The following is a 19,224-nucleotide window of genomic DNA, read 5'->3' on the forward strand; positions in this document are numbered from 1 at the left end:
CATGCAGTCTTTGACAAGTTCCGTCTCTGAATCAATTTCTATCAATGCAATATTCAAATTCAAAGTAGCTTAATGACTTATGCTTTTTTAAAAAGCATTTTTTAAAAAATTAAAAATTGAGACTTTGCATTAATTTCCTCATGTGGTGGAATTTGTCCCAAAAGGGTTTTTTTGGCAAATAAATAGCTCAGAAAAAAGTTCTGTATTCTGAACTGAGCCAGAACAAATATTAAAATGTGAGCTGTCTTTTTATTCAAAGTATAAATGGCCAGGTTTTTTTAAAAAAGAGAGTATTGTTACATATTATTTGGTCTATGGTTGTAAGATGGTACTGGACATCCTTTAGTTACATAATACCAATAGTCTTTGAAGTATATCAGATTTCCAGGCTACCAGAGAAATATTTTTTTAAGTGATGTACCAAATAATGCAAATTATTTATTTGGGGATGTAAAAAGTTTCAACTATTGTCTTCTACAGCTAGTGTCATCTGTGAAGTAGGGTATATTTTAAAACACTACTTTTTAAACATTGTTTTCTCAAAATTATTCTCTTTACTGTACTCTCTGAATTAAACTTGCATTGATAGGAAATAGAAAATATGAACATTTTAAGAAGAATGGGATCTGTATCTTAGCTTGAATTGATCCAATAGCTACAAAGGAAGGAAATTATATTTTAGCTTTCATTTTAGTTGATCATCTAGACATCATGATCCTTGTGGGTATATCAAATGTATTACCGATTGAGCTGACTTTGGATAAGCTACAAAAAGCTTTATATTTCAAAGGCAATTCTACTAAGATCAAAATGCTATACTAATTCCATTTGATGAGCAATGAAATGGAGCTGTTGAAAAAAAGTAATATGAATGTTCAAGGTTGACTCAGCCTCAAGGTTGACTCAGCCTTCCATCCTTCCGAGGTAGGTAAAATGAGGACCCAGATTGTTGGGGGCAATTAAGCTGACTTTGTAATAATGCCGCTTGGGGTGTGTGTGAAAGCCCTAATAAGCAGGCATATACATAGAATGAAGGCTACTGCTAAGCTTGTAAGCCGCCCTGAGTCTTCGGAGAAGGGCGGGATATAAATGGAATTTTTTTAAAAAAATCAAATAGGAGGGATGATATCACATTAAAGGTAAAGATTCCCCCACACATGCGTGCTAGTCGTTTCCAACTCTAGGGGCCGGTGCTCATCTCCGTTTCAAAGCTGAAGAGTCAGCGCTTGTCCGAGGACGTCTCCGTGGTCATGTGGCCGGCATGACTAGATGCCAAATGCGCACGGAACGCTGTTACCTTCCCACTGGAGTGGTCCCTATTTTTCTACTTGCATTTTTATGCGCTTTCGTACTGCTAGGTTGGCAGAAGCTGGGACGAGTAGCAGGCGCTCACTCTTACGCGGCACTCGGGATTCGACCCGCCAAACTGCCAACCATCTGATTGACAAGCTCAGCGTCCTAACCCACTGAGCCACCACGTCCGTTGATATCACATTAGAACAACATTAGAAGAAGAAGAAAAAAGTCTGGTTTTCTTCCTCTTTTCCCCCCACAGTCTTTACTTTTTGGAATAGCTCAAAAAAATGCAAACTTTTGGGTTCATCTCAGTGCAAAAAAGTATTTTTTTTCTTACATGGTGGAAAGCAACTAAAAACAATTAAGCCTAAAATGTTTTAATATGACCAAGCCTGCCTTTCCATTACTTTACATCTGACTTAACTAATAGGGACATTGCTCTTAATAATGTTAGACATTGCTAATTAACAGTGCAATTAGTTTTCTTTTCAGCTGCTCTTTTTTTAATAACCCCATTGAGGGAGTGTATCTTATAGAATTGCATAAGCAACATTGATAGATGCCTGGCCATAATAAGCTAATAGTAGGCTAGGCGGGGGGGGGGACAAAAAACAGTTAAATAACATATTGAAATGGCTGGATTTCCCGTGAATCTTTACCAAAGAGGTTGGCTGATTCTTAATTCTTAATTAATTAATGGGGGGAGGGGGTTGCTCAGCATAGCTATTAGCTGGATATACTAAAACCAGCCATGACTCATGAGGATGTACACAGGTAAATTCAGGCCGCATCAGAGGAAGCAAAGTACAAAACCCTGAGGATTGTTTATAGACTACAACCAAGGGGATGACAGCTGCTGGATTGAATGCATGCTTTCATCTAGGTAATTTCCAGTCTCATATGTAAACAGCCTCAAGAGATTATGAACATCCCTCAGTAGCCTGTGTCAGTTTCACCTGAGTTGAACCAGCCAATAGCTATTCTTGTCAGCGTTGCATGTTCTTCAGCAAGCATCAGGCCAGCCTGACTGTTGGCCATCAGAGCACTTCTTACAGTTCCATTAACTAAATTGCCATCTGCAAGGTGTGCTTGTTACATTTGAAGCTCAGTTTGTTATCATCCATTTAGCCCAGTTTTGAAGAAAGGAAATGTGGTGCTTTGCAGTTACCTATCATAGAACTATTAGCAAAAGCAAAGGAAGGGGAGTGGATAAAGCAAATTAGGGAATAGGGGGAAAAACAGCTGGAGATCTATGAACCCAAGTCAGGAGGAAGAATGGGAAGACCTCTAATCTTTCTTCTCCCAGGGAGCTGAATTGCTAAAAGACATATAATTCTTCAATCTGACCACAAATTTTAAAAAGGTGCAAGCACAGAGATATATATGCATCTATAATGAAGTCCCATAATTCCAGAGTTTTTAACAAGTGTAAAAACATGTAAACAGTCCCCAAAGCATGGCAAAATATGACAGATTTAATTAACCTCCTCATAGATAAAAATGTTGGGATGAACTTCTGTGGCTGAAGGTTTTCCCACTCCATGTCCAGTGCCTTAACCATTACACCTGTTCTATAGAGTAGCCACAAAGATCTGTCTCCTGGCTCTTAGTCCAGTGGCAGAAGCATCCTCTTCTGGATTGAACAATATAACAATTAGATTCAATTCAATGGAGATGGTTCTGAAAGTTACTAGGAACCAAGACATGCAGGGCCATAGAGATTAAAATAGGAATGCCAGAATGGTATAATGGTTAAGGTGCCTGGACATAGAGTGGGGAAAGCTTCAGCAACACAAATTCATTGAATAGCTTTGGCTTATTCATTCGCTCAGCCTAACCTACCTCACAGAGAAAAAAAGTGAACACATAGGATCTTCTCTCAGTTTATGCTCACAATTATCTGTTGGGCCAAAAGATTATGAGTGGCCCAGAACAACTGAACTCCAGCCATGTTGAAATTAGAATTTGGGATTCTTAATTCCTGGCCAACACTAGGCTCACATCACTTGACAGAAGTAGTCAGCACCCGAAATATTATTAGTTCACACAACTCTGTATCCCACTATCTAGGACTCCTTGCCTTTTTGACTCTTTCTTTTCACATCTAAAATTGAAAGAATCCTTCTTGCAAGTATACCCTAGCCATTCATATAGCTGCTATTGAGAACAAGCAACCAATCTCTCTAAGAAAAAAAACGTATTTACAATTTCATCAGTACTCTCGACTCTATCAGTACCCTCCAATGAAAATCCTACAATAATATTGTGACTCTGAAAAGATATAACTAGCTTCCTGAGCTCACTATTAATTTCTTGGCACCCCATTCCTTCTTTCTGAATGAATGGAATGTAAGTATATCATTACACTTATCATGATCGATAACTGAACTGTAAATGTTTATATATGGCGGGACAAATGTCAGTTTAATTTTTAACATGTACAAACTTTATTAATTTCTCTCAAATATTTGTGGTACAGATCAAAACCACAGCAGAACTATAAAAATAAGACCAAAAACTGTTCGTCATCCATTTAAAGTATCAACAGTGTCAGTTCATAAGTTTCTATTGTGCATTGATCTGCTTCCAGAAGATTGAAGCAGTAGACATTAGAAGACTGATATCAAGGTTGACTTGCAAGGCACTTGCAAGGATTAGAAGACCTCCAAGGTCCCTTCCAACTCTGTTATTCTGTTGTATTCTATTCTATACTTCTTTCCGCTTGCAACTTGAGAAAGAAGCTAAGGGAGGGAGGGGGGCATGGGTATGATTGGAATGTGTGGGAAGCTGGAAGGGAGAAAAGGAATTTACACGAGCTGTTTGCAGCTTGAGAAGATCTTGCATCCCCAAGGTCAGACACTGAGGACTGTTTTCCCAAAATAAGATGCTTAACCTGGCTTGGTGGACAGTGGACATTGTGTGGCCTGGGGAAGGAAAAGGGAGTTTTACTATGCTGCGCTTTGTGCCAAAACCTTAGAACTGGCTTTGCTTCTTCTGTGCCTGTATGGATCTGTCAGTTAAGTTTTACTCTTGGTAACAAAAAATGCCCTAGGAATTTCTTTTGCTGTGCATGCCAATGGGATGGTTGACAGCTTATTTTATTTTCCCAGTAACCCACCATCTTGCAAGGTAGATTTATGCTGAAAGAACATAATTGACTACAGTACTGTAATGGTTATTCAAAGTTAGAGGAAATTCAGACTCAGCTCTCTCCTCTCCATACCCATTCTTCCAATCATAAAGCAACACCTTGATTCTCAGTTCTCTGTTGAGTATCTGGTGCCATTGGCTAATTGAGTCTGACGTTACACAATGTTCACATAAATATTCACACTTGTGAGGGGAAGTGTTCTACTGTAAACAAAAGTACAGCTTCTGTGACAAAACCATTGTGGCAGAAGGAAAAAAACTCGCCAGATGTGTTGTGCTCATCCTGAAACAGGAAATGAGAGGTCTAATGCCTGAGATGTCTCTCATCAGCTGGGGGAAGGGATTGGAGATGAAGTAGTTCTTTTAGAGTATAAACAAGGCTCTTCTCTCTATTCCAATAAAAGCCTTTGGGTATTTCAAGTTCAAGTGCCCACCCATTCATAGTAGCATCATTTTCTTGGGAGGAAACACTGGGTGATTGGGCCTTTGAGTGCCCTGTCAGGACAAGTTGTGATAAATGCTTATTTGGAGGGGGATGAAAGATAGAGAGCTTTCATGAAACCACACATTGAACTATTGACACCATCCTTTTTAATCCAGTAATCTCCACCCCTTCCCTGTTACCATCATCTTTTCAGGAACCTTAGAGAAATGACTCATTAGGTCGGGCTAGTGGATAGGACTCACTCCCTTTGTAATTTAAAACACTGTTTTTCAAGAAATTAAGTTACAGAAAATAGGTGATATAGCAGAATAGCTGTATACAGTGCTTTTTTTTGTAAAAGAAAAAGGTGCCGGAACTCCCACATGTCACACAATCTGCCTTGCCTACCCTACAAGGTTCCATCCAAAAAAGGTGCCGGAACTCCATTCTGAGCGTTCTATGAGAAAAAAAGCCCTGGCTGTATATATGTCAAGGCTTGGTCCACTCTTCATTTGTACCTAAACAACTCTTCTTTCATATTCATCTTCTTTTGCAAAAGGACATATTATTGGTTTACCTTACAAGATTGAATTATTGTTGGTATTAAAAAGTGTTATGTACATTGAAATGTATATAAATGCAAGAGATCCTTACAGGATCTGGTCTACTTGTTTAGGCAAGTAGACCACAAGCCACACAAGCCTAAATTCTTCCTAGTTAACAGAGCAAGACATCTCCTCAGTTGACTCTTAATACCTGTCCCACCAAAATCCAATTCTGAGTGGATTCCATAACTTTGTACATCAAATACCTAGGATATTCTTCACAAATGTCTTGTGAACTTTAAGCCTGAACTTAAACACAAAACTAGAAATTAGACCAGATTTATGCAGCATAAGGCTAAAATGGAGTTAGATAGTTGCTATGAGTTGTGGAAACATACCAATTTTTTTGTGTTTTGTATAATTAGACCATGAATTAACCTGTAATATGGCTTACTTATTAGAATGTAGCATGCTATATGGAAACAGCAATTGTATTTCTATTTTATTAAATGAAGTTTGGGGTTTAGTATGTTTGACTCCTGCTGGGGAGAGGCTATCTATTTTTTATGTTTATTTACAGCTGGGGAAATCCAAATTTTACAGAGATATCCCCTAACAGAGAAGGGAGTTTTTATACTTCCTTCTGTAACTATAGTTATTGTGATAATCTTTAAAATTGTTTTTAATGCCAGAGATTTTTTCCTGTGTTATTTTAGAAACTGTTAGAAAGAACAATTATTTAACAATTATCTCTTAGAAAGAACAACTATAAGGCTTATTTGAGAGGCATAAAAATACACCATCTTTCTCTATGATGGGTTTTCTCAGGGACAACCAGTTCCAGAGTTCCTAATGTACATGCAGGTTGATGCAACTGCTGGTTCCTGTGGTCAGGGCTATTGATCCCAAGGATACTGAAAACCAATGGTGCTGGTAGAATTTACAGATTCAAAATCTAAATTAAATGTTACCTGTACAAACATACTAAATTGCCATAAATATTTGTGGTTAGAAATATAAATCAAATAACCAAAATGTCAGATTAAATCTAATAAGATAAAGAAAATTAATTCTCCAATTTTTCAGAAGAGACAAGGACTTGTTACAATTTGTTGTTGTAGGCTCCAAGAACATAACACTGTCCTGCAGGTTAGTACATGGAGGACTTTGTGTATATAAATTTGCATTAGACACAAGGATATCTACATCTGGATGGAAGCAACATTTCCATTTCTGTTTGCTTCTTCACATCCATACATCAACTTTAATATTATATTTTAGTCCAGCAGTGCTGAATCCTGGCTCCCAGTCACAAGGAAATAGCTCAAATTACAGGTTGAGTCCCTTCCCTCAAGTAAAGTGAAGATTTTTTTCCCCTGGTGATCTGTTTAAATATGGTTTAGAAAGGTGAATTCTTATTTTGGGCAAGTTGTTTAATTATATACTAGCCTAAGCAGTGTAATCCCAGCTTTCAAGAGAGATAAGCAAAATTTGCCAACTACTTATATACTAATAAGCCTCTTTGACATTACAGCTAAGCTATGTTCCAAACATGTTTTACATAAACTAGAAGATTGGGTTATTGATAACAGACGTCTTGACAAGGAACAGGCCAGATTCCATTTGGGCTAGTCCTCTATTGATCATTGTTTTGCAATGTTCCATCTGAATAATAAGTAAACTAACATTGCTAAGATAAAACCTTAGGTTGCATTTATGGGCTTCTGTTCAGCTTTAATTCTCTAGACTGAAACAAATTATGGCTTAAGCTCAAAGCATAATATATGGATATCAATCTGTTGGATTTGATAATGAGGCTTCATACAGATTCCTTCAAGGAATTCATTCATTCTTCAACAGGCCTTCCATCTGATTCTTACAGTATTTCAATTCCATTAAGGGTGTTAGTGTTGTGTTTTATCTCTGCACATTCAATCTCAATGATATTATGACACCAAGTTTTTTCAGCCAGAATTGCTGACAGTGAACTCTCTGCTTTGCTCTATGCCAGGGGTGTCAAATTGCCGACCCACAGGCTGGATACATCATAGTGAAACCACACCCACCCCATTGCCGTCAATGGCAAAAAGTCATGATACGTCACAACACGTCATGTGACATTGTGAGTTTGACACCCCTGCTCTATGCCAACAATCTAATCTTACTTTCTACTACATCCATTGGTCTGCAAGGATTGCTCTCTCATTTAGATCAATACAGTTCAAAAAATAATCCCTGTTTATTAACTTGCAAAAAAACAACAACACCAAACATGATGACTCTTGAGCCAGAGTCTCCCCATAAATAAGTGGAAAGAGGGCACTATCTCACACTGGTTAATCAAGCAATCATCTACAGTATTGATACTATCTCTCTTATGTGCATCATCAGGTATCTGGCTGGCCCAAACCACACTCCTCAAATTAAAACGTCTTGGCAACTAAATGTAATGCTCAAATTTACATTTGAGCCTTTAATTCCCTCAGTGCTTCATCTTTTCAAAATGAGGCTTGCCTCTTTTTTTTCTTTATGGAGCAGAGCTATGGGGCATTTCTCCAGCATTTAATCTTGAATCCTTTCAAAAAGATTTTTTAAAATCCATCTTGTCAGTCCCAAAAGATACTTTCATAGCCTTTCTTTGAGCAGAGATAGGCATTCAGTCTATCACAATATTGATTACCCTTAGAGCTTTCAAATATTGAATAAATCTCAAGTCCAGACCTTCAACTACCCAGGCTCTGTCTGATTGAAAAAGGGACTTCTACCCTTGCATGGATATTCACCAGATGTTCTCGCTCATGAGAACAATTTGATAGCCCCCCCCAAGCCTTTAAGAGGATAGGAAATATTTCCATACAAGTTAATCTAAGTGCAAACAGTAAAGTTGCCCTTTAGTATGCCATAATAAAAACCATTGTGGAATGTGAGCCATATTTAAAATCTATCCTTATCCTCTCTCTTCAATCAGCTTTAACAAAACTCCAGATGCAACAAATTCCTTCTGGTGTATTCTTCACTCCCTATGAAAATCTAGCTTCTTTGATTTTATTTGCTACTTTTAAAATGATCATTAATGGGTCATTTTTAAATCCTTATAATCTGAATTTTGCCCATCAATCATAGTTTTGTATTTTTATTATATAATTGACATATAACTAATAGACATGTATTCTTACACTCCATGGGTGCAATAAATAAATAACTGGGGGAAAAGAAGTTGTATGCATGCTTGCACACAGATACAGGCACATAAACTAAATCTCTTGAAGTTAATGAAAAAGGCAATTGGCACCATCTGATTCTAATATAGTGATTTCAAAAGATAAAGACTTGGGAGAAATAAAGCATGATTTTGCAGAGAAAAAGTGAAAAATTGAGCTTTAAACTGAATTGCTCCATTTAAAGGTAGTCCTCCATTTATGGCCACAATATGTAAATAGTACAAGATGCTTGTTACATTATGATCTCTTTATCTATCAATATAGCTGAAATGAAGATCTACCGGTATTATCTGTATGTTGAAATATGTTAAAACATTTCATTGGGGTGTAAATACTTTTTCACATGTCTGAATTTCAATCCTTAGATATAAACATATTCAATAGTTACTCCATAGTTCTCATTTTTAAATGATGATTGTCATCTGATTATGATGAATTTACTAATTTATATTCTGCTTTTTTTTTTTACTAAAAATGGATTACCAAATATCATGTACCCAATCTATGTAGTATTTCACTTCTCATCCAAAAAGCTTCTTCAGCTTTGACTGGACGGTGGAGAATGGAAAGATTTATACTCCTTGCAGACTACTGGTCATTTGCATTCTTTTAGCGAGTTGTTGAGACCACCTGGAGGTTTATTTGTATCATCAGGGTTATCTGAGTAATACAAATGGGTGTGGAGCCTTCTTTTAGCGAGTTGTTGAGACCACCTGGAGGTTTATTTGTATCATCAGGGTTATCTGAGTAATACAAATGGGTGTGGAGCCTTCTTGGAACTGCTGACAGGAGTTTGTTGTAGACTGAATATAGATCAGGGGTGTCAAACTCGTGACGTCGCACGACGTATCGGAGCTTTTCCCCCATTGCCAGCAATGGGTGGGCGCGGTTTTGTTGTGATGCGTCCAGCCCGTGGGCTGGCAGTTTGACACCCCTGATATAGATGATGCCTTATGCCTCCCCCTCTGTTGAGAGAGGGCTGTTTAATTTTGACATAGATGGCCTCTTTGACCCCTCTTTCAAACCTGCGATCCTCTTTGTCCCCCACACATTTGTGGTGTCACTAGTGTAACATAGACTCCTAGCTGAGTTAAATGACTTGGATCCTTGGAGCCATTGTTTTAGATAACAGTTTGAACTTTTTTTAGGATTTAGAATATTATCTATTTTGAAAAGGATAAAAAGCTTAAAAGAAGCCATAGACTATACTATATCTTTGTCCATCAAAAACTAATAATCATTAGTTTATAATAAAACCTAATTTTGAAAAAATATACAACTGACATCATCAGGCTGTTTAATGTCTCCCGATTTGTATACTTACCATAGGAAAAATGGTAAATATGGTAAATATAAGGAATCTGGACTATTTCTCCTCTAACACCTCAGTTGCTGTCTAATCATATTGATTAGATGTACAACTGAACTTACTCACTTGCTTGGCCTGATGTACATCAGCTGTTTTTGTTGTTCCTATCTGTAGTCTTGGTATAGGTAATGTTAACTGCATGAATGAATCCAATAATCTTTATATTTTTCTTATTTTGAACCAATCCACCTTTAATCCAAATATGCCTTTAGGAAGACTGTTTTACTTTCCACCATATATCATTAATGAGTGCTGCTGCTTATGGCAACCCATTTCAGTGATCAAAAGACCACTGAATTAATTTTTAGGAGGCTAGGAAATAAATTAGCCTACCCCACTGCAGATGGATATTTTTGTACTTACATCCAACCCTGTAGCACAAACATTAAAAGATGCAAATACTGCAATATCAAGTATAAGCACCAATTCACTGCAAGAAACAAACCAACTGATGTACAGCACAGCTGCAGTTATAACTGAATACCTGGGATGCAAAATCAACAAAGAAGAAAAACAAACAAACAGTGCACCACAAAAATGGAAGTTAGACTAGAAAATAGGATCAGCAAGTTAAGATCACATGCAAGCAAGCTAGAACAGATGAAAGAAAAGAAGCTGAAGAACAAGAAGACCAAAGAATACCTAATCAAGAAATACCACTTAGAAACAAGGAAGATCAAGGAAGCACTGGAAATAATAAAGCAGCAAATAACAGCTATAGCCAGGAAAATCAGTAGATACAAAGCTCAAATTGAAAATTATAGGCAGCACCTCCAATTTCAATCCAGTCAGAAATGTTTCTACCAATCCATCAATGAAGAAACTGCAATGAACCAGTCAGTACCTGACAAGGAAGAAACAGTGCAGTTCTGGAAGCAGATATGGGATAACCCAAAAAAACACAACAAGGATGCGGCTTGGTTAAAACAGGTGGATGCAAATAAAACAGAAGTTGAAATGAAAGAACTAGTAATAACAACAAAAATGATAGAAAAAAGAGCAAGGAGATCAAAAATTGGTCAGCACCAGGTGAAGATGAACTGCATGGGTTTTGGTTGAAACATCTACCTGTTATATACCCACTCATTGCCAAGCAATTCAACAATATACTACAAGGAGGAGAAATTGAAAAGTAGCTAACAACTGGGAAAACCTACCTAATAATGAAAAATCCAGCAAAAGGGGCAATACTAGGCAACTACAGGCCAATTACCTGCTTACCAACAACTTTTAAATTGCTAACTGGTGTGGTAGCTGATGCAGTACAACAGCATCTAGTTGAAAACAATCTCTATCCGAGCAGAAAGGAAACTGCCCCAATAGCAGAGGAACAAAAGATCAACTCCTAATAGACAAAATGATCTTGGAAAACTGCAAGAAAAGGAAGACCAACCTGAATGACTACAAAAAGGCATTTGACTCTGTGCCACATGACTGGATAATCAAGTGCCTAGAAATAACAGGAGTCAGTAGAAACATCAGAAAATTTGTGCAAAGATCGATGGCACAACAGTTGCAGGTCAAGGGTGAAAGACTGGGAGAGGTTAATATCAAGAGAGGAATATTTCAAGGAGATTCATTATCACCACTACTATTTGTTATTGCACTGTTTCCTCTGTCAACAATACTGAATAACTCAGGACATGGCTATCAAACATCAAAAACATCTGCCAGACTATCCCACCTCCTTTACATGGATGATCTGAAGCTGTATGGAAAAACATCATCTGAAAGAGAATCGCTGCTGAACACTGTCCGTATATATAGCCAAGATACTGCAATGGAGTTTGGCTTGGACAAATGTGCCACACTTACTCTCAAACAAAGAAAAATAGTGAAAACTGAAGGAATAAAGATGCCCCACAAAAATAACATTAAGAGTCTGGATGAGGAAGATTACTACAAATACTTGGGTATCCTTCAAGCTGACAACATCAAGCACACTGAAGTCAAGAAAAAGATTAGAGGTGAATACATCAAGAGAGTGAAGAAGATCTTAAAGTCTAAACTCAATGGAGGAAATACCATGAATGCAATCAACACCTGGGCAATTCCAAGACCTGGCAATGGCTAAGAGCAGGAAAGTTGAAGAAAGAGACTGAGGGACTAATTCTGGCTGCACAAGACCAAGCCTTAAGGACAAATGCATACAAAGTCAAAATTGAGAAGACAGCAACAGACAGTAAGTGCTGCCTATGCAAAGAAGCTGAAGAAACAGTGGACCACCTGGTAAGCCGCTGCAAGAAGATCGCACAGACTGACTACAAGCAGCGGCATGACAAAGTAGCAACAATGGTGCATTGGAAGATCTGCAAGAAATATCATTTGCCTGTAAGCAAAAACTGGTGGGGTCATAAAATAGAGAAAGGCATAGAAAATGATCAAGTTAAACTGCTCTGGGACTTCAGAATTCAAACAGACAAACACCTGCAACATAACACCCTGGACTTAACAATTGTCGATGAGAAAGACAAAAAAGTCTGGATAGTGGACATGGCAGTGCCTGGAGACAGCAGAATAGACGAGTAAGAACTGGAGAAGATAACAAGATACAAAGACCTACAAATAGAAATAGAAAGACTGGCAAAGGCAAGCAAGGGTAGTACCAATAGTAATAGGTACCTTGGGTGCAATTCCAAAACAACTGGAGTACCACTTGAACACCATTGGCATTGACAAATTCGCCATTAGTCAATTGCAAAAGGCGGCCTTACTAGGAACTGCTTCCATCCTGCGATGATATCTATAATACCATCAAACACCCACAGCTGCCTAACCCCGGTCCTTGGTAAGGACTCGATAGGTAAACAAAAATGCCAAACCAGTCTGAACATCTGGCTAACTGTGCGATGATCAATAATAACAACAACAATAATAATAAAGTTGGAAGGGACCTTGGAAGTCATCTAGTCCAATCCCCTGGTCAGACAGGAAACTTTATACCGTTTCAGACAAATGGCTGTCCAGTCACTTCTTGAAAACTTCCAGTGTTGGAGCATTCACTGCTTCTGGAGGCAGGTTGCTCCACTGGTTAATTGTTCTAACTGTCAGGAAGTTTCTCCTTAGTTCTAGGTTGCTTCTCTCCTTGATTAGTTTCCATCCGTTGCTTCTTGTCCTGCTTTCAGGCACTTTGGAGAATAGCTTGACTCCCTCTTCTTTGTGGCAGCCCCTGAGATATTGGAACACTGCTATCATGTCCCCCCTCGTCCTTCTCTTCATTAAAATAGACATACCCAATTCCAGCAACCGTTCCTTATATGTTTTAGCCTCCAGTCCCCTAATCATCTTTGTTGCTCTTCTCTGTTCTCAACATTTTTTTTACATCATGGTGACCAAACTGCATGCAGTATTCCAAGTGTGGTCTTACCAAAGCATTGTAAAGTGGTATTAACACTTCACGTGACCTTGATTCTATCCCTCTGTTAATGCAGCCTAGCACTGTGTTGGCTTTTTTGGCAGCTGCAGCACACTGCTGGCTCATATTTAAGTGATTGTCCACTAGGACTTCAAGATCCCTCTCACGGTTGATACTATTGAGCAAAGTACCACCTATACTATACCTGTGCATTTGGTTTTTCTTGCCTAAATGTAGAACCTTACTTTTTTCACCATTGAATTTAATTTTGTTAAATAGCGCCCAGTGTTCAAGTCTGTCCAGATCCTCCTGTATCTTAAGCCTGTCTTCTGCATTGTTGGCTATTCCTGCCAGCTTGGTGTCATCTGCAAATTTGATGAGTTCCCCATCTATCCCCTTGTCCAAATCATTGATGAAGATGTTGAAGAGCACTGGGCCCAGAACAGAGCCATGGGGCACCCCACTTCGCAGTTCATTTTTGTTCATATAGACCCAATGGGAAAAATTCTAGACTTTTTAGAAGCCTGCTTCAATACATGTGTGGGAAAGTTAATATTGCTGGTATTTTCTCTGATCTGAATGCTGCCATTGAGGGAATTTCTGTAAATCGACACAGAGTACTGTCTGAGCTGAGATTATGGAGGTATTTTGATAAGAAAACTTATAGAAAGAGTTCAATTAGGGTACAAGATTTTTTAAATCTCTTAGCATTTGATTTAATCTACCAAGCATCCTTTCAAAGCAGTTCTGGTAACATGATGTCGGAATGATTACTACTTACTTGCCCTGTCATTTTTAGAAAGTTGTGGTGAGGAAGTTTAACAACTTGGTATTTTTGCTATAGAAATATTTAATGTCTATAAGAAAGTACTGAATGAGGTCACCTAGGGACTTGATAAGAAGGGATAACAATATGTAGATGACACCCAACTTGATTTTTCCTTGTCATCAATGACAATGAGACTGAAAATGTGCTTGGATTCAGTAGCAGATTGGATGAGGCAAGATACAGTTTTAATTCCTATGGGCTGGAAGATTATATTTAATCAATTTTGAATGGAGTTGAGTTTTTTCTTTTGAAACCTGGATGAACTTTGTGGCATGAAGTGTCTTTCACCAGATTCCATTGATGTTAACCATGCTGTAATAACATCCCATCTGGATGACTGCCATACATTTTATAAAGACTTGCCTCTAAAAACAGTTGGAAACTATACATAGTGTTGAATGCAATAGCTAGAATTCTGATTAGCACTACTTGCCTGGATCATGTCTCATCAGTCTTAAAATAACTTCATAGACTGTTGCTTATTTGCTTTCAGGCCCAATTCATATAGTGTTGCTTATTGTCAAAGCCCCATGAAGAGTTAGGGATTAAGTACTTGGAGGAGAGTTTCTTCTGTTAGCAACCTGTCTGGTGCAAAGGTAACTGACCAATATACAGTATTCTCTAAGTAACATCTTCATCTGTGTAAAAAAAAGGTTTTTTATCATAGTGGTGTCCCAGTTGTAGAATGCCCTTCTCCAAAAGAGGTGTCTGATACCAATTTTGCTACTCTTTAGACTAGTTTTCGTTATTTATTAAGGCACCTCCAAACATACGTACAGCCTTAAATATTTTGAATTCTCCATTTTTCATGCATTTTGATGTTCTGGTTGACTTGATGTATGTTGCCATAATAAATAACATGCATCATGTGCAGTTTTTGCTATTGGTTAGTATAATCAGAATGATTATTGTCTGCTTAAGGTAGCTGTGAAAGCCCAGCTGAAAGCAATGCCGGGCATCCTTCTTTGGGGAGTGACATTGCCTGCAGCAGTTGATATAAACCCCTCTTGTTCTCTTTCCACGAGCCTATGGAATTTCACCCAGTTGTACAAATAACGTGGAGTGTTTAAATCCCGTGCTGTCTTCTATTCCCAAGAGTCTGAAATAATGCATTTCAGATTTTCTTTTGCCCTCTGACTTTAACTATGTGCCTGCAAAGAAATCCAATCAATCATAAGGACCAATGTGACATTCTCCCCCGATAACAGAGGGCACTTTCTGGTCAAGTCATAGCACCAGGTGGTGGACCCATGGCAGCCCTAAGGGTTCCAGTTACATCTAGTTAATGGCCAGTCCACCCATGACAAATTTGCACACAAAGGCGACTCAAAACCCTGCCCCAGTTCAAACTCCGTTGAAGTTAATGGGGCTTGTGCTTTGACGGTGGGGCTGTCCAGCAGGGAATGCTTAATCCCAGCCTCAGCTCCATTTTATAGACTACACAGAAGATGGTGCAGAGAGATAAGGTGGCATTTTGGGGGCAGGCAGAGGGGGGAATGAAAGCGAGGGAGCTGTTTTGGAAAACACAGGTGCTGTGTGTAAACAGAGACAGACTCCTGTCTAGACAGTATGCTGCAGGCCTACGAAAGGGAACTGCCGAGAGTACATCCACGTCCCTTGAATGATGGCTATTCATGAATTTTAGCATTTCAGCATTTATATAGGAGCTGAACTTAAAAGAGACCAAACTGGCTAGACCAGTAGGGTGACTGACCCGACCTCTTCCAAACACTTTATCAAAAGGGTGTATAGTCAGGGAGGATGAAGTCACTGGTATTTTTATCCAAACATTGGCTGCGATAAAAGTGTTTTTTTAGAAAGAAAGAAAGAAAGAAAGAAAGAAAGAAAGAAAGAAAGAAAGAAAGAAAGAAAGAAAGAAAGAAAGAGAAAGAAAGACCTCATGTTTTTTTAGCTTTTGGGCCAAAAGAGGTTCCTGGGAGAAAAACAACTGAATTATTAAGGATGAGTGGCAATGTTGATTTGCTGGGGTTTTAAAATAGAATTTTTTGAAAAAAAGAGAGAGAATACTTTTTTTTCTTATTTTGTTTTAATATCTTGCTCTTTTTTAGCTTTAGACCTAAAGAGAATTTTTTGCTGATTTATTAGGAAACAGTGACAATATGATTTGCTACATATTTACTACTTGGGATAATTCTAGGTATTTCTTCTTCTCTGGCAGTGTAGGGATGACTTCATTGTCACTCTTCCCAAGTTGACATGGGCAAATGTGGTATTTCCAAATCTGCCTTCATCAAACTGGTTAGAGATCACCAGTCCCATCATCACTAGTCAACACTGGACATGCCAGTCCAGGAGGATAGAAATCACAATTCAACACATTTGGGGGGTGTTAACATAAAGGAAGGCAGCTGGGAAGCAGCAAAAGCACTTTCATATTAGATTTACTATTTCTTTAGCAATGTTTGTTAGAATGGGCATAATCCTGCCCTTGTAGTGAGTGCAAAGAGGCAAGTGTTAGAAGTTGCTCGTGTACAGAAGAAGCCAGACTAGACTGCCTCTTCTGCTTGCTCCTCTTCACATTTACCATGAGAGAGTAAGTTACTTTTTTGGTTTTCTATCAAATGAAATGGGTTAAAATTAAATAACTCTATGTTTTCATAATCCTTCAGTGGTCTGTAATGTTTGTTAAGTGGTATTAATTGCCTGGCTCAAGAATTTAATTCCCATTAGCTGGAAACTCAGATCCTGCTTCAAGCACTGTTATCTTCAAAGGTGAATCATATAGGAATAAACATGGCATCTTTTGGGTGGTGGCACCACACCTGTGGGATAATCCTGCAAAGATCCTCTGTTGATATTATTTCTCTAGCCTTTCACTCATGGTGTGAAGACAACTTTTACCTCCCAGGAAGTTTCATTTTACTCTATACCTCTTTCTATTTTGGACCCTGGTTTTTCTGTGGCCTTTATAGATTATCTTAAATCCAATATGGAATTGTATTATTCTTCATTGCTAGGTCACTTAAAAGTTTTTAATAAAAAGCAGGATCAGAATGTTTTAAATAAATAAGGCAATAATAGGAGGAAGGAACAAAATATGTGGCATCATCACCCTATCTTCCTTCTTCCCCAATGCAAAAATAGTGTGCATCTCTTAACAAACTAAATCAAGTCAAAGAGAATGAGGCAGTGGGCAAACAGGTGATGGAATTCAAACAGTCGAAGAAGCTAAGTGGCAATGAACAGATCTAACTTAGAGTTATGACTATTTCTTTTAAGTAAAATCAACAGCAACAGCCATATCTGATTTGTTTGACTTTGCGCAGAGAACACAAGCACTCTGATTTCAAAAGTCTTCAAAAGCAGTAAGTTGAACTTCTTTTATTCAAACTATGGTAGCTTTTTTTTTTTTTTGCTCAGAGAAAGAAGAGAAGGGATGAGTTTTTCTGTTCTGGATTCACTACATTTGCAGTTCCATGAACTTTGACAGAGAAGTGTGTTCCCGACACTAAACATATGCACTCTGTAAGAGCCAATTTGATTGCATGTTCATGCTGATGTCATGGAATTTTTACCAGAGAACTTCCTCTTTTGTGTGCCATACTTAACAAAGTCCTGATTTCACCCTTCTTCCTCCCAGGTTGTCCAAGTCATAGTTGGGTTCTTGAAAGGCCTTTTTATCTGTAAGAAAACAAACAAGAGAAACAAGCTCTTCCCTCTCTGCAGTGCAGTAAAGTCAGGACTCAAACTTTCTGTTATTTCTGACTTGAGGTCTGCAGTGCCATATTGTGTAAAATGAACTATGTTGAAACACTCAAGATACTACATTTCTGTGACCGAGGGAATACATATAGGCGGAGGTACCTGCAGTTTCACACATAAAGAGCTCTCTAATTTAATCAGCCTCGGTGGCTATCATCTAATGCTGCAAGACAGAAATAGCTGATCTACTGCATTCTTCATTAAATTTGTATCCTGGGTTTTCATGAGGAACCCTCACAAAGTAATTTGCAAGAAATCCAGAAAAAAATGCTCTTAAACACAAAAGCCATTATGACAGATGATGCTAAATAGTACTAGATTATGGATTGATCATTATTAAGAACATTTCTCAGTGAAATAAATTCAGGTGGGGGATAACTGTGCAGTTAACTGTACGATATGTGTATCAGTTTAGAAATAAGTCTTATCTAAGTTTCATGAGGTTTATTCTGAGATATGTACAAGGTTGTAACCTACAGGATTCAACTTAAAACAATGATGAATACTTGCCTCTTTGTAGATACTGAAGCATATATGTGAGATAATGGGCAATTTAGGCCCCTATATGGCACCATCAGGACCATAGAGATTTTTGTTCCAGCCTCTCCTTGATTTTGCTTTCAAAGCTGGAAAATTTGGGGTCTTGGAAGGAGGGAGGGGCAGAAGTGGGAGGGATTTGCACTTCCAATCCTCTGTCCTGTTTTCAAACTCAACTGTATTTATTTTATCCCAAGGATAGGCTTAGATACATTCCTTTCCACTGCACAAAAAGAAAAAGGAAGAGGGTTTTGTTAATGGGGGGGGGAAGAGTTGCTGCTACAATATTTCTTCCTCCTTATTTTCAGCTTGATGCAATGTAACCAGCAGAATTTTGGAGAAGCTTTTTGGCTTCACTACAAGGTTGCAATGCCCCAAAAGAAATTTTCATGGTCCAGAAGAAGAGCAGCAGAGTTGGATGAACAACTGGAAGTGCGCAGGGGACAAGAAAAAAAGAAAGAAAAAGCGTGTGATTGTTCTGTGTAGAATTGGGTTAATTATGTGCATAATAAATATTCTCTTCAATATTTTATTTTACCTTTGAGGATTCTTGGATAGGAGAGGGGCTCTTTCCTTATTTTTCAAGTCCACAGAATAACATTTGCCCTGGCCAATTAAAGTCAGTCTAAAATGGTCCTTTTTCATTGTGTGTTTCATTGCCCATCATAACTTAAGCAAAGCGGTTTACGCTTGTTCTATGCATAATTGTTTTGGTCCCTATAAACTTTGCAACGTGTGAAATTTTCCTTTCCCCTGTTGAGTCCCTTATCCACAT

The 19,224-nt window shown here is 38.2% G+C and overlaps 1 long non-coding RNA gene across 2 annotated transcripts in view; it reads left to right on the top strand.

The window, feature by feature from the left end:
* Window positions 1-18,947, top strand: part of LOC308659587 — a 51,014-nt gene extending 32,067 nt beyond the window's left edge. The window contains exons 3-4 of one of the 2 annotated variants that reach the window (XR_014024566.1): window positions 17,430-17,515; window positions 18,758-18,947. This is a non-coding gene — a long non-coding RNA (uncharacterized lncRNA). Of the gene's footprint in view, window positions 1-17,429; window positions 18,229-18,757 lie in introns of those variants that run through there. The other variant, XR_014024567.1, reaches the window with a different exon arrangement.
* Window positions 18,948-19,224: the final 277 nt, after the last annotated feature.

This window comes from Vipera berus (assembly GCF_964194415.1).
Source record: "Vipera berus genome assembly, chromosome: 1".
NCBI lineage: Eukaryota > Metazoa > Chordata > Lepidosauria > Squamata > Viperidae > Vipera > Vipera berus.